Genomic DNA, 13,561 nt, shown 5'->3' on the forward strand with positions numbered 1-13,561 from the left:
TTCGATAAAGATCCACCAGAGCCGTTGCTGGTGTATAGGGCATCGAATCGACATTCGATAAAGATCCTCCAAAGCCATTGCTGGTGCATAGGGCATCGAGTCGACGTTCGATGAAGATCCTCCAGAGCCGTTCCTGGTGCATAGGGCATCGAATCGACATTCGATAATGATCCTCCAAAGCCGTTGCTGGTGCTTAGGGCATCGAGTCGACGTTCGATGAAGATCCTCCTTAGCCGTTGCTGGTGCATAGGGCATAGAATCAACGTTCGATTAGGATCCTCCAAAGTCGTTGCTGGTGCTTAGGGCATCGAGTCGACGTTCGATGAAGATCCTCCAGAGCCGTTGCTGGTGCATAGGGCATAGAATCAACGTTCGATTAGGATCCTCCAGAGCCGTTGCTGGTGCTTAGGGCATAGAATTGTTTTTCGATGAAGATCCTCCAGAGCCATTGCTGGCGCATAGGGCGTCGAATCTACGTTGGATGAAGATCCTTCAGAGCTGTTGCTGGTGCATAGAGCATTGAATAGACGTTCGATAAAGATCTTTCAGAGCCGTTACTGGTGCATAGGGCATAGAATTGACGTTCGATAAAAATCCTCCAGAGCCGTTACTGGTGCATAGGGCATCGAATCGACTTTCGATATAGATCCTCCAGAGCCGTTGCTGGGGCATAAGGTATGAATCGACGTTCGATGAAGATCCTCCGGAGACGTTGCTCGTGCATAGGGCATCAAATTGACGTTCGATAAAGATCTTCCTGAGCCGTTGCTGGTGCATAGGGTATCTATCGACGTTTATGTTGCTGTTTTTTTTTGCGGGAATAAGTAATAAGGCTGTCGCCTAACCTTGCTATAGTGGGTATTGATCTCTGGGTCTCTTATTGCCAATGAAGCGGTTTACCAGAAAAAAAAAACTATGCTGTTATTTTCAGTTTTTATTTTTAATGCATTAAACCTCTCGTCTCAGATTCGCTTTAAGATCATAGGCTGTCATCTACCTGGAGGTTTTCAAATACATATTGCGGAGAAAAGTTATGTATTTTATGGATTCAAAAGAGTCATTATTCATGACTCGTGAATCTAATTTTTTTTTTATTTGTTTGCTTAATTTTTTCACCATGTTGATTGGGTATATGACATTTTAGTTGGCTTTTCAATAATTTTATTTTGATTCTCAGTTTTATCTTTAGGTCGAAGAGGACATTGGGCCCCAGGCTGTCCGTTTATATAGATACTCCGTTTTTTCTGTTGTTTAAATATTTTGTAAATAAGCTAAAGAAATTATTTTGTTTTTCCAAAAAAATTAAATGATCAGAGCAGCATCATATTGCCGTCAATTTTGTAATAAGAATGTTATATTAAAATCAAAACCTCCAACTGTGGCGAAATTAGTTAATTGATGCTAATAAAAGTCTTCCAACCCGGCTTCTACTCCTTTCCGGAGGAAAAAATTTTTCAATTCCCACTATCCTAAGTTTATTAGGCTGTAGAACCTGATATAGGTCAGCTTAAGTTTAAGTCTCTAATCAGAAAAAGAGTAAGTCTTTCACATCCACGTCACATCACATCCATAGGTAAGAATCTGATTTTTAGAAAAAACAGCGGCGCGCCATATCTTGCCGCCGATTTTTCTTATTAGGAAGGAGTTTCAACTCTGTTCAAAACACCCCGAGTAACGCATCGCTTGAACCCGAATAAATAGACGAGTCTGTTAAAGCCCTTTAGAATTCCGAAGGTACATAATACATATTGACACACGAAAATTCGAGGAAAACGCGTCACAAGCACCAACACTCAAAAATACGTAGCATTAGTGCTTTTTTTACACTATTTAATCTTTTGCAGTTTAATACACATTCGGCATCCTCATGAAATAAATCTTCCACACCCAAAGTGGCACAAACGTTTTCATTCTTTTCCATCTCTTTTCCTGTTACAATATCACGGTTTGGTACATTCTTGACATGTTCTGTTCATCTCTTTTTAGCTATTTTTTCTCAATATTTGTGGCTCTGTTCCTTTTTTTTTTACTGGGAAAACTCCAGACTGACTATTCCCTTTCAATTTATTTACATGTTAGTACAATATTTTAGTATTATGCCATCTCCCTGCATGCTCCAGATCTTTGGCAATTTTATCCATGGCCTCCACTCCACACCTCCTTAGTTCGCATTTTAATGCTTTCTACACTTTCTTTACATTCCTCTAAATTTCGTATAATCTATCGCTCAAATAATTCTTGTACTGGTCTCCCCTCTCTATTAAACATAAAGCATTCTCACTAATATCCCTAGCTCTGTTTCCGACTTTCTTCCTTAACATGCCATTAGCGACTTCACAAACCATTTTCCAAAAATTACCCCGTTCATCTTCTACATTGTCAAATTTCAAACTTTCAAGTTTAGTATTCAGTTTTACCAGAAAATTTTCTCTCAAATTTCCATCCTGGAGTCTACCAATGTCATAATTTTCCAGGGGGGTACCTACCCTTCCTAAATTTCAGTTTTAAATTAACCCTCTACACTAATAGATGGCGATCTGTACTTTTAACATCAATAACAGCACTCCTGTATACTCTAGTACCTTACATCGATCCTGCCAGTTTTCGGTTTACGATAACATAATCAATAAAGTTTAATCGCCTTGCCATCATGTGAATACAATGATACTTATGGGCCACTTTATGACCAAACACCTTAGTGGTTGTAACTAGATTGTTATTCCTAAAAAAATTGCAGTACTCTGTAACTATTACTGCTTTCTTTTCCTACACCAAATTTACCCAAGCTAGGATACCATCTATCACCATTTATACCAACCTGGGCATTAAAATCCCCTAGTAAAATACCACATTTATGCCTGGGACCCTGTCTATTTGTTCCTGTAGCTGTAAGTAAAATTTATCCGAGTCACTACTATCTCCATCAGTCGGTTTTACAGGGGCCTACACAACTATGATCGTTACCCTGCACCTGTTAGTCATAAAATGAGCGGCTAGCATTCTATTATTAATACCTTCAAGCCTAAACAAGACTTGGTACCTTTCTTATTCATCATTACCCGTACTCCCATTTATGCACTCAATTCTTCCTGCCTGAAAAAATAAATTATATATTACTCAATTTTATGTTTCTTATTCCTGGGCTATGAGTTTCTGAAACTCCTTGTAAGTCGAGATTGAAACGTTTGAATTCTTCAGACAAAATGTCAATACGATAGTTATTTTTTAGTATTGTACCATTCCAAGTTGTAATTTTCATATTGTTTATATCATTGACATTATATATGGCTCATGAAAATCAATGGTCTCAGAACCAGAGCAGGATGGGGACTAACATATCTTCTCAAGTCTACACGAAGCGCTTAAACCGGCTTAGAACCCGACAGCAAAAAGTCCGTGGAAATTCCAGTTGAATGTAGGCTTTTTTGTAATTCTTGGCCCATCTTGGTCACACCATGGTTTTCTATACTTGGCGATGCATCCCTATCAATATGATTCGTAATCTTGTATCGACATTTTCAAGTCTATTAAATCCGACTCATTATATATTCATACTTATAAATACTTTGCTACTACGGGGAGTTAGTCCATAATAGATAACATAGCTACGAAGAGGCTTTTCAGCCCGTAAAAGCCCACCAAAACAAACAAAACCAAGAATAATTATCCATTCATTCGAATCCAGGGCAAATGCTGTGTTGTTTACTTGGCTATAATTTCACGATTTTGAAATTATACAATTTTCGCCTTGTCACGATTTTCGTAAGAATAGGCCTTGACATGGAAAAAATTTGAATGCTGGAAGCCACAATGCACGTAATAGAAAGCATATGCTGCTTTCCATCTCCATTCTAGAAGGCAAGGGTACTGTAACAGAGGTAGAGAGCAGCATCCCAAACTTTTGGAGTTTTGGTAAAATTTGCACCAAAGTCCGTAGTAATTACAGCAGAATAGCTACTTAGTAGTTACAGCAGAATCTCAAAGACTCCAAGATTTTAATCCTATTTCGATACCATTTTCAAGGTTCTGTATTGAATGTCCAAAATTTCGTAGCACAATTTAATAATTCTGCAAAAGAAGTCTCGGAATTATATATTTCGTTATCTAATTTAGTTGAAGACAAATCAAAATTTTAAATCGTTATGCAGATTTGAAAAAAAGTTGAGGATTTGGTTTAATTTTGTATAAGATTTTAACGTCATTCCTCTCTTCTTTCCGAAATCCAAGTGAATGTTCTGGAAAGAATATGGTAAAATGCGATATTCGTTAACTTTACATTTTCGTAGTTTAGACAAATCGGCTTAATTTAAACCAAGAAATTAAAATCTGTTTCTGACCTAAAATAAATTATTCGCATACCGAATTATTGTTTTTGCGTTGAAAGCCACTTGAAAGACTAAAATAAGAAACGATAATTCTGCAATGAAATACGGCGGAAACCAGAGTCCATGGATGGAATGACGGAAGGGAATGACAAATTACGGCTTATGACGTAAAATAGATCTTAAAAGAGAATAGTCTTAACATATTTGTAAAAGCAAAACAAAATCTGTATCCTCTGAGCCACTTCAAATAAATTATCAAAGTATGCTGCAAGAAACCAAGAGGATCGGTGTAAGTGAGTGTAGAGTAACTTTTTATTTACAACTAGGCATAACAATATTAATCAACAAAACGTATATGCCTTATGGCATAATTAATCACATTACCTGTTACAAAGAAAACAAAAAATTATCATGCAGAATATATTTTCAATAATTTAAACGGCTACGTCTTACCAAAATAAAACCAGAAAAAAAACCGACTCTGTAAAGTCGCAACGTGTTTCTTTAATATATCAAAAAACTAAATCTTATCAGGGTTACTCTCGCATTGGTAATGTGTAAAGAGTTCCAAATTTTTGGTCCCATGTGACGAAGGCTAAGACTGGCTCTAGCTCTAGGTCTCAATTTCAATGAAAAATATGATCTATGAGTTGTGGGGCAATTATGATATTGCGAGTTTGTCATAAAAATTATAGGAAATCTTGATGGCCGTTGATCAAAAGCAAATTCATGGTAAACACGGGAAATAGAAATCAGATAGATCTGATTTATCAAACGTATACCGGAAGACCCATATAAGTGTCCTACTGAAGCTGAACAATCAATATTAAAAAGGGTCCTAAGTGATTTATTTTTCAAAATTTTTATTGGTTTATAAATAGATGCAAAATTAAATGCCCAAACTGAAGTACAATAAAGGAAATAAGGGGGAACAAAAGAAAAATAAACTGTCTTCAAAATATTTTTAGGGAAATGATGGCGCAACCGTGAACGAATCCCAATATTCCTTGATATCTTCAGTGACAAAATTTTACTACGTTCTCGGAAAGATCAATTTTCATCCAGAAGAATTCCAACGTACTTAAAATTGCGAATACGTTTAGTTTCATCATAATAAAAACAAAATAGAAAAAGAGCTGCTTTTAACTGTGCCCGTACATGAAAACAAAATATTTTGACATTTCTTTTCATTAAGAACAAGTAGACTCCTAGTATACTAATCAGATGCAGCTGAATGTGTCATATTAAGGTTTAAAAATAGTCTATCCAAACCAGAATGGGATCCGAAAAGTGCTACGTCTTCAGCAAACATAATTTTGCACAGAGGCAAATCATTTATAAAAAGAAGGAACAAGATAGGTCCTAAGACAGAGATGAAGAACACCGCGTGATATAGAAAAACAATTAGACCCAATGGCACTTCCTCGATCGAAACATTCTAGCTTCCTATCAGAAAGATAGGATTTAAAAAATGCTCAAAGAACTTCAAAAAATCCATTTTTTATTTAATAAATAACAAACGATGATTGACAGTATCAAATGCCATGGCAACATTAAGAAATATCGCCAAGGCGCTCTAACTACCGTCAAGAGCATCATTTACTTCAAGTAAAAGATATAAATGAAGATTTTATTATCCAAAAGAAAATTACGATGTTGCCTAGGCGTAATTTTATCAAGAATTTTACTAGGAACAGAAAAGAGAGATATCTTACTATAATTTGAAGCATCAGTGGGACTCACACTTTTATAGAAAGCAATAGCATTTGCCTTTATAAGCAAATCGGGGAATATTCCATTAACTAAAGATAAATTAATAATATGTGTAAGGAGAGAATAAATATTTGGTGCTACTTGTATGACGATTCGAGTAGAAACTTCAAATTAGTAGTAGAGCCAATTTAAAGTTTCAAAACAGTTTTCATCACATACTGATGAGTAATTTCGCAAAACGAAAGTAATTTTCCAAAAATAACAAAATCATCAAGATCAATGGAAATCTGGAATTGACTTTACACTAGATGCCAGCTCTTTTGATTAATAAGGTTCCATCTCTTTCTGATGTCAGATTTTTTTTTGCTATCAATACCAAATACGATAAGCTTTCAAGTTTACATCTATAATATTTACCCTTAGCTAATATAATAATAGAATTCAATTTATTTGTATATGAAATATGGTCTTGAAACAAATCCTCAATTTTTTACTGATAGATATTTCTTACACTTTTTGTTTTTAACTCAAATTTAGGAAGCAATCCCATCAGAAATCCATGGGTCAAATTTCTGTAAATAATTCTTGTGTGTAACTCGAAACGAAGTAACCAGGTTTGTTAAAAGCGAAGTTTGACTAACCAAAGACGAAAATGCTTCATTTACATTATCTGATCCAAAACAGAACACCAATTATGATTACCAATTAGCTTATTTAAGGACTGAAAATTAATCACTTCTATCTGTCTATTTTTGTTCTTTCCTGAAGACTTGTGCAGACCGGGAGAATTTTGGGTAAAATCAAAAAGAGCACTAACTGGGAAGTGGCCAGACATATCAGACAATATGAAAGACGATTTTACTGCTCTGAAAGAATGGGCAGAGAGAAATATATTGTCGAACAGTGTTGCAGTGGTTGTTGTAACTCTAGTAGGCAGAAATACTAGGTAGAAAACCTGATGAAAGTATATTTTGAAGAGATGCTCAGTTAACATTAACGTCCGATGTAAATAGGTTGAAATTGGAATCCTAAAATTTTAGAACTGGGTTTTTACACTCTACCAACTTAAAAAGAGCTTCTTCAATTATAACCAAAAATCTTGCTTGGCTACTAGAAGGAGGTGTGTAAAAGGAACAAAAGATAAACGGTAAGCATCCAAATGGAGTAACCTCAAGGAATAAGGTATTGGGTGTACCTTATTCCAAAAAGGCTTATTACTCATCACGATAGAAGACCAACCATTTCGAACATAAATTGCTAAGCGACCTTTCGCAATAATTTTCCCAATAAGGTGGAAAATAATTCATAGTGGCGATATTGAGTATGTCCTGTCAAAAAAAAAAAAAGATTTTAAAAACAGTTACAACTTCACGTGGACTCAAAGCAACTAAGAACTTTAGTTCCTTATAAGCACTTTGTAAACATTAAACATTTAAGTGTAGTACATTTATAGAAAGTTTATTCTGGCCATTCGAACTCGGAAGCTGGTGACTTTTTGTAGGAGACTCACATTTCGACAAGTCTTTAACGCTTGGTACGCAGCCGTCACTGCCAATTGTGGTGTCTAAAATGGTATCTAATTTCAAATTAGAATTTAAAAATCCTTGAAAACGGTCTATATCAGACATAGATTACGAATATAATAGATAGCCTCTAACTGTCAAAATTGTTTGTCTCAAATCTACTGCGTGTTAGTCTTAAAATATCCTGCCTTTGTTTCAAGAGCACTTTATTCATAAAAATTTAAGAACCTTTCAGGTTCATACGGTTTTAAAAAATATCAACCAACAAAGTCTTTTATGCCACTGCCTCCTTTATCTATAAGCGGTTATTTCCACTTTTTTGTTCGAAATCAATACTGATAGGCTTTTACAAAGTTACCTAGCACGCCAGATTCAACCAATCACTGCAAAAAACTTAAGGCTAATTATGGACAGATTTACGTAGATATAAGGTAAAACTTGGCAGCGCACCACCAAAACTTTTTCCACGCTGGTGCATCTTTCAATGGCGAGCCATCAGGGTTTAGATGACATACGGGATCCATAAACATGACACTGTGAAGTCGTTTTAAGAAGGACGAAAAATTTTGCGGAAAAGGACACTTTGCAGTCTTCTCAATTCTAAATGTTTTGCCGCTTCGCGGCATGCTGAGTCACTTGAAACACCTGAAACTGATAATCTCAAAATTTAAAAACGGAAATTTTGCAATGAAATACGCTGGAAACTAGAGCCTATGGATGAAATGACCCATGGAAAGATAAATTACATCTGACGACGTGTAATAGATCTTAACTGAGAATCATCTTAATACATGTATAACAGTAAAATAAAATCTCTCTTAGAGAGAATTTTATTGCTGTGAGCTACTTCAAACAAATTACCAAACTATGCTGCAAGATATCAAGAGGATCATGTTTCTTAAGTCGGGTTTCTCAGCGGAAAATACCTCCATAGCAATTTTCCTTTATTGCCGTCTAAAATAAATATAACTAATCTCAGAAATCAATATTTGAAAATGAAAAATGTAGAATTCGATTATTTTGTTTCTGAATCCAAACAAGGGACTGTTAGGACAATTAGATTTAATGGCTAGTATTTAAGATTATTTGTCCTAGTTAATAAATAGTATTTAAACTATTGCATGGTAAAATTTAAATTTAGAGGCCTTTTGCTAACCTAAATGGAGAGGAGCTTCAAAATTTGAAGCCTCAGAAAATAGATCTAGAGTAGGCCTACTGCTTGAGTGGGATGAGGTTTATAATAATAGACTATTCAGATAGATATAGAAACTTATCACTAGTATCAGATATATATATATATATATATATATATATATATATATATATATATATATATATATATACATATATATATATATATATATATATATATATATATATATATATATATATATATATATATATATATATATATATCTGGTAAATTCATAGCAAACAGTATTACTGGCTTTTGTATAAAGTGAATATACCATTTGATGCCTTTTTTATGCTCTTTACAAATATAGGTTAATTTACAGCAAACAGTATTACTGGCTTTTGTATAAAATGAATATATCACTTGATGACTCTATCACTTGAGTAATCTGCTCCACAAACCTACGAACATTCAAGAAGGAAGTTGATGAATATTATTCAAGTGACATTTTCTCCTTATGCAAATTTAGAAGAAATGCAAATTAAGATTTTTGTTTTGTAGAGGCTTAACGGCCTGCCATCAAATTTGCGAATATATTTATTTATTTATTTGATACCCTTTTTTATGCTCTTTACAAATATATTAATTGCTTCTACCAGAAATTCAGATTTAAGCACTTTTTGAACTCTTAAAAATGATCTAAATATGGGGTATAAAAAATGCTTAAAACATTGTTCTCAAACTTTATAACATTGGACTCAAACTTACCGTTTCATTATAAATCCATTTTTTTATGTTATATTATCCATAAACACTGATTTTCCATGATTAAATTGGATAAATGAATTTTATCAATGCTATGGTGTTTTCTTCTTCCTTGTTGCCAAAATTTCAATTAAAGCATGCGTTTTCAGTCGTTTTTTACAAAATAATAGGATATTTGAAATTGCAAATCTGTAATAGTTTAGAAACAAATTTGGGCTATATATTTGCACATCAGGGGGTGGGGGTAAAGCATAGCATATATTAAATACATAAACTAACGATTGCTGTTTTTAATATAGACAAATTTATAGCAAACAGTATAACTGGCACTCATAATAGCCAGTTTTCATATTTTCAATCAAAAATGCATGCTTTTATTTAAAATTTGATGTCAAGGAAGTAGAAAATGCCATAACATTGATAAAATTTATATATCCAATTTAATCATGGAAAATCACTGCTTGTGAATAATATAACATTAAAAAAATAGATTTATAACGAAACAGTAAGTTTGAGTCCAATGTTTTAAAGTCCGAGACTAATGTTTTAAGCCTTTTTTATACCCCATATTTAGGTCATTTTTAAGAGATCAAAAAGTGCTTAAATCTGAAATTCCAGTAGAAGTTATTATTATATTTGTAAAGACCATAAAAAAAGGCATCAAGTGGTATATTCACTCTATACAGAAGCCAGTAATACTGTTTGTCATAAATTAACCATATATATATATATATATATATATATATATATATATATATATATATATATATATATATATATATATATATATATATATATATATATATATATATATATATATATATATATATATATATATATATATATATATATATATATATATATATATATATATATATATATATATATATATATATATATATATATATATATATATATATATATATATATATATATATATATATATATATATATATATATATATATATATATATATATATATATATATATATATATATCAGAAATTAAAAAAATTGGAGAAAGTCAAGCTCATTCTTAAATTGTAGAGACACGGAAGAAAGATTCTCTGTTTGGCCATTATCGGGATTCAATAACAAAATTGAGCTTCCTGTCTGGAAGATCTCATCCTCAATTTCTGAAAATATATTATGTGTTTTTTCTTGGTCTTGTTGAGATATTGATTTGTCACCCTTTTGACAATATTCATGATCGATGTTCGTTTTGATTTAGTTCAGCGTTCGTCTAAATGTTCCTTGAAAGCTTTAGCTTAATGCCCTCTGCTTATAATATAGCAACATTTGTAGTATGAGTAGTAAACATAAAAGTAAACATACTTAAAATGAACTAATAAACATCCTTCTGTGATCTTCCTTCTGGAAAAAAAGCACATTTTTGTATATAGGAGTTTGGAACCTTTACAAGAGGGTTCTCTGATATCCTGGATCTGATGGTGTGACTTTTATAACGACCATTGGATGCTTTGGCGTTGTTTCCTGTCATTTTAAAAATCAGGCAAATTTTCTAAGGTTCATAACTTTTGATGGGTAATAATAGATGTAAGTTTTATTTCCATCATATTATTTACTCTCGTAACGCATTGTCTGACGCCTTGCCATAATTACTAGTTAAATGTTCTTTTTTGTCCGTCCAAGTAGGTATCCTTATCCATTTCCTTTCCATCCTTTCCCTTTTCGTTGTGGTTGAACTTCTATGTTATTGATTGAAATTGTGTCTGTAGTTGCTGTTCTATCTGGCTAAGGCTTGTAAGGATTTTTTTTTAAGTTAAAACGATATTTTTAGAGCAAAAAATAAAACACAATATAAGAATAAAAGCAAGGACATCTTTGTAGAGCTAAAAACGAAGGATGGCCAAAACAAACTTCATTTTCTAGGTTTAATTTTAGAGCTAAGCAGTAATTCGTAACGAACTCTGTGGAATCGAGATAATCTTTGATCCTGCTTTGCTAAAATTCTTTTTCTAGTCTTTCACCGTCCAAGCGAATGACTAACGACTTTATTTTTTTATTTTTTTGCAGATCAACTGAACTCCTGCTATAAAAAAAATCCACAGAATCTTAATGGAAAACTAGGAGTGTCGTCTAACGTACTCCTAAATGTTGCCAAAAATAGACCATTAAAAGAGGAGTTTTTGTAGATAGACTATATTATTCAAACAAAATATGCATATAAATCTTTTTTTTACTTAATGATGCTTTTTTGCTCTATTTTGAAAGTGTGCTTATTAATATTTATGGTCTCATATTTTAAGTTTTGTTTCTGGCAGTTTGTCTGGACGTAGCAAAGTTCTTACCCTCTTTTTAACTATGGGGTTTCTGTTCCCTATATGATAAGTTGTTCTAGCTATTACCTTGTTCTCTAGCTCCCTTTTGACATTTTGTATCTTTTCTAAGCTTTTTACCCTGACCAGAATTACTTAGCCTTTTCCTGTCTTAAATACACATTATACTATACTTTTCTAGGGCTTCTCGGCAACACGAGTTGCTTAACTCAGTAGAGTTCTGCTTGCTGCCCAATTATTTGTTCTTGCTTAGCAAAAGACGATAAGATCATTTTGACCATTTTTTTTTTGTCCTCCATTCTTGTTCAGCATCCACCAATGATCCTCTAGTGAGGACATCTTAGTAGAACTAAAAACGAAGGATGGCTGAAACGAACGCAGATTTTAATTTTGTCCTCTATATATAGGGTCAGTTTTAAGTTTTAGAGCTGTTCTTCTTTCTTTTTTATCACTTTTTATTTGTCTTTTATCTCCAATCGATTGACATCCTTTTTCTTTTCTAGGTTAAATTTTAGAGCTGAGCAGTAATTCGTAACGAACTCTGTGGAAGTCTGTTTTCTGTTGCCGTCTTTTTGTGTGATAGCATTCATTTTCACAGAAAAAGGCGTTGCAACATAACAGACTTCTAGTAATTGTAAAATTCAAATAAAAATCAAGAGTTCTTAACTTTAAATTCATTAAATTCTCCGTAAAGTTCTTGTTTTTGCTCCTTTCTCTCCCCTTCTCACATTTTGAAAGAAACAGAACCCTAAACATTTTTAATAAATTATCTTTTTTGCTCTCCCCTCACTAAACGAATTTACTGCTCATCCAAGCTCTTCTGCTCCTTGTATAGCCTCTGCTCCTCATCCAGGAAACCGCTTTCAGATTCAAAAAACAAGAAAAATATAGAATCCATGACATTTTATTTTCCCTTTATTTTAATAAAAATTGAAAAACTTGTTTAACTAAGTTAGGTTTTATGGAAGAGACCCTAATAAAAAGATTGAATCAATTGGAAAGACGATCTTGCTCATAATCCTAATTCTAGAATTCGTCATTGTTTTTTATCTTAGAAAAAGAAGTGACGTGTCTTTGTGCTCGTTAATCTATACTGCTAAATTAATAGAAAAATAATTATAAAATAAATAAAATAGTCAATACTTCAAATATAATTATAGTGCAGTCAATCGGTTCTTTCAGTTTGATTACCTAGAAGAGTGCATTTATGGTCGTAATTTTTAAAATTGTGCTTCTTTATGCGGAAAAGAAAGCATTATTTTAATTTGATGGATTTTTTCTTTTTTAAATGGCATTGTATTTGTGTATACAGTGCTTTTATGTTGGCGATAGAATTGGGTATACGGAGAAGTGTTCAAAGCTGGAATACTTGCTGTGTTTTGATGGGTATCTCTAGGCTGTTTTTAGAAGGCCAGAGCCAATCAAACAGTTCGTGGTAACGAACTGTAGTAAGGAGCGACCTGGCTCAATAGTAACCGAAACTCTAAAAAATTGAATTTTGATACCAATAATTACATCAAAAGCATCGAATTTTAATGCTGATTTTAAATATATAAGTTTCATCAAGATCAGTTATATGTATCAAAAGTTACGAACCTGAGAAAATTTGCCTGATTTTAGAAAATAGGGAGAAACACCCCCTAAAAGTCATACAATCTTAACGAAAATCACACCATCGGATTCAGCGTATCAGAGAACCGTACTGTAGAAGTTTCAAGCTCCTATCTACTAAAATGTGGAATTTCGCATTTTTTTGCCAGAAGACACATCACAGATGCGTGTTTATTTGTTTTTTTTCCCA

Source organism: Artemia franciscana, chromosome 18, assembly GCF_032884065.1.
Source record: "Artemia franciscana chromosome 18, ASM3288406v1, whole genome shotgun sequence".
NCBI lineage: Eukaryota > Metazoa > Arthropoda > Branchiopoda > Anostraca > Artemiidae > Artemia > Artemia franciscana.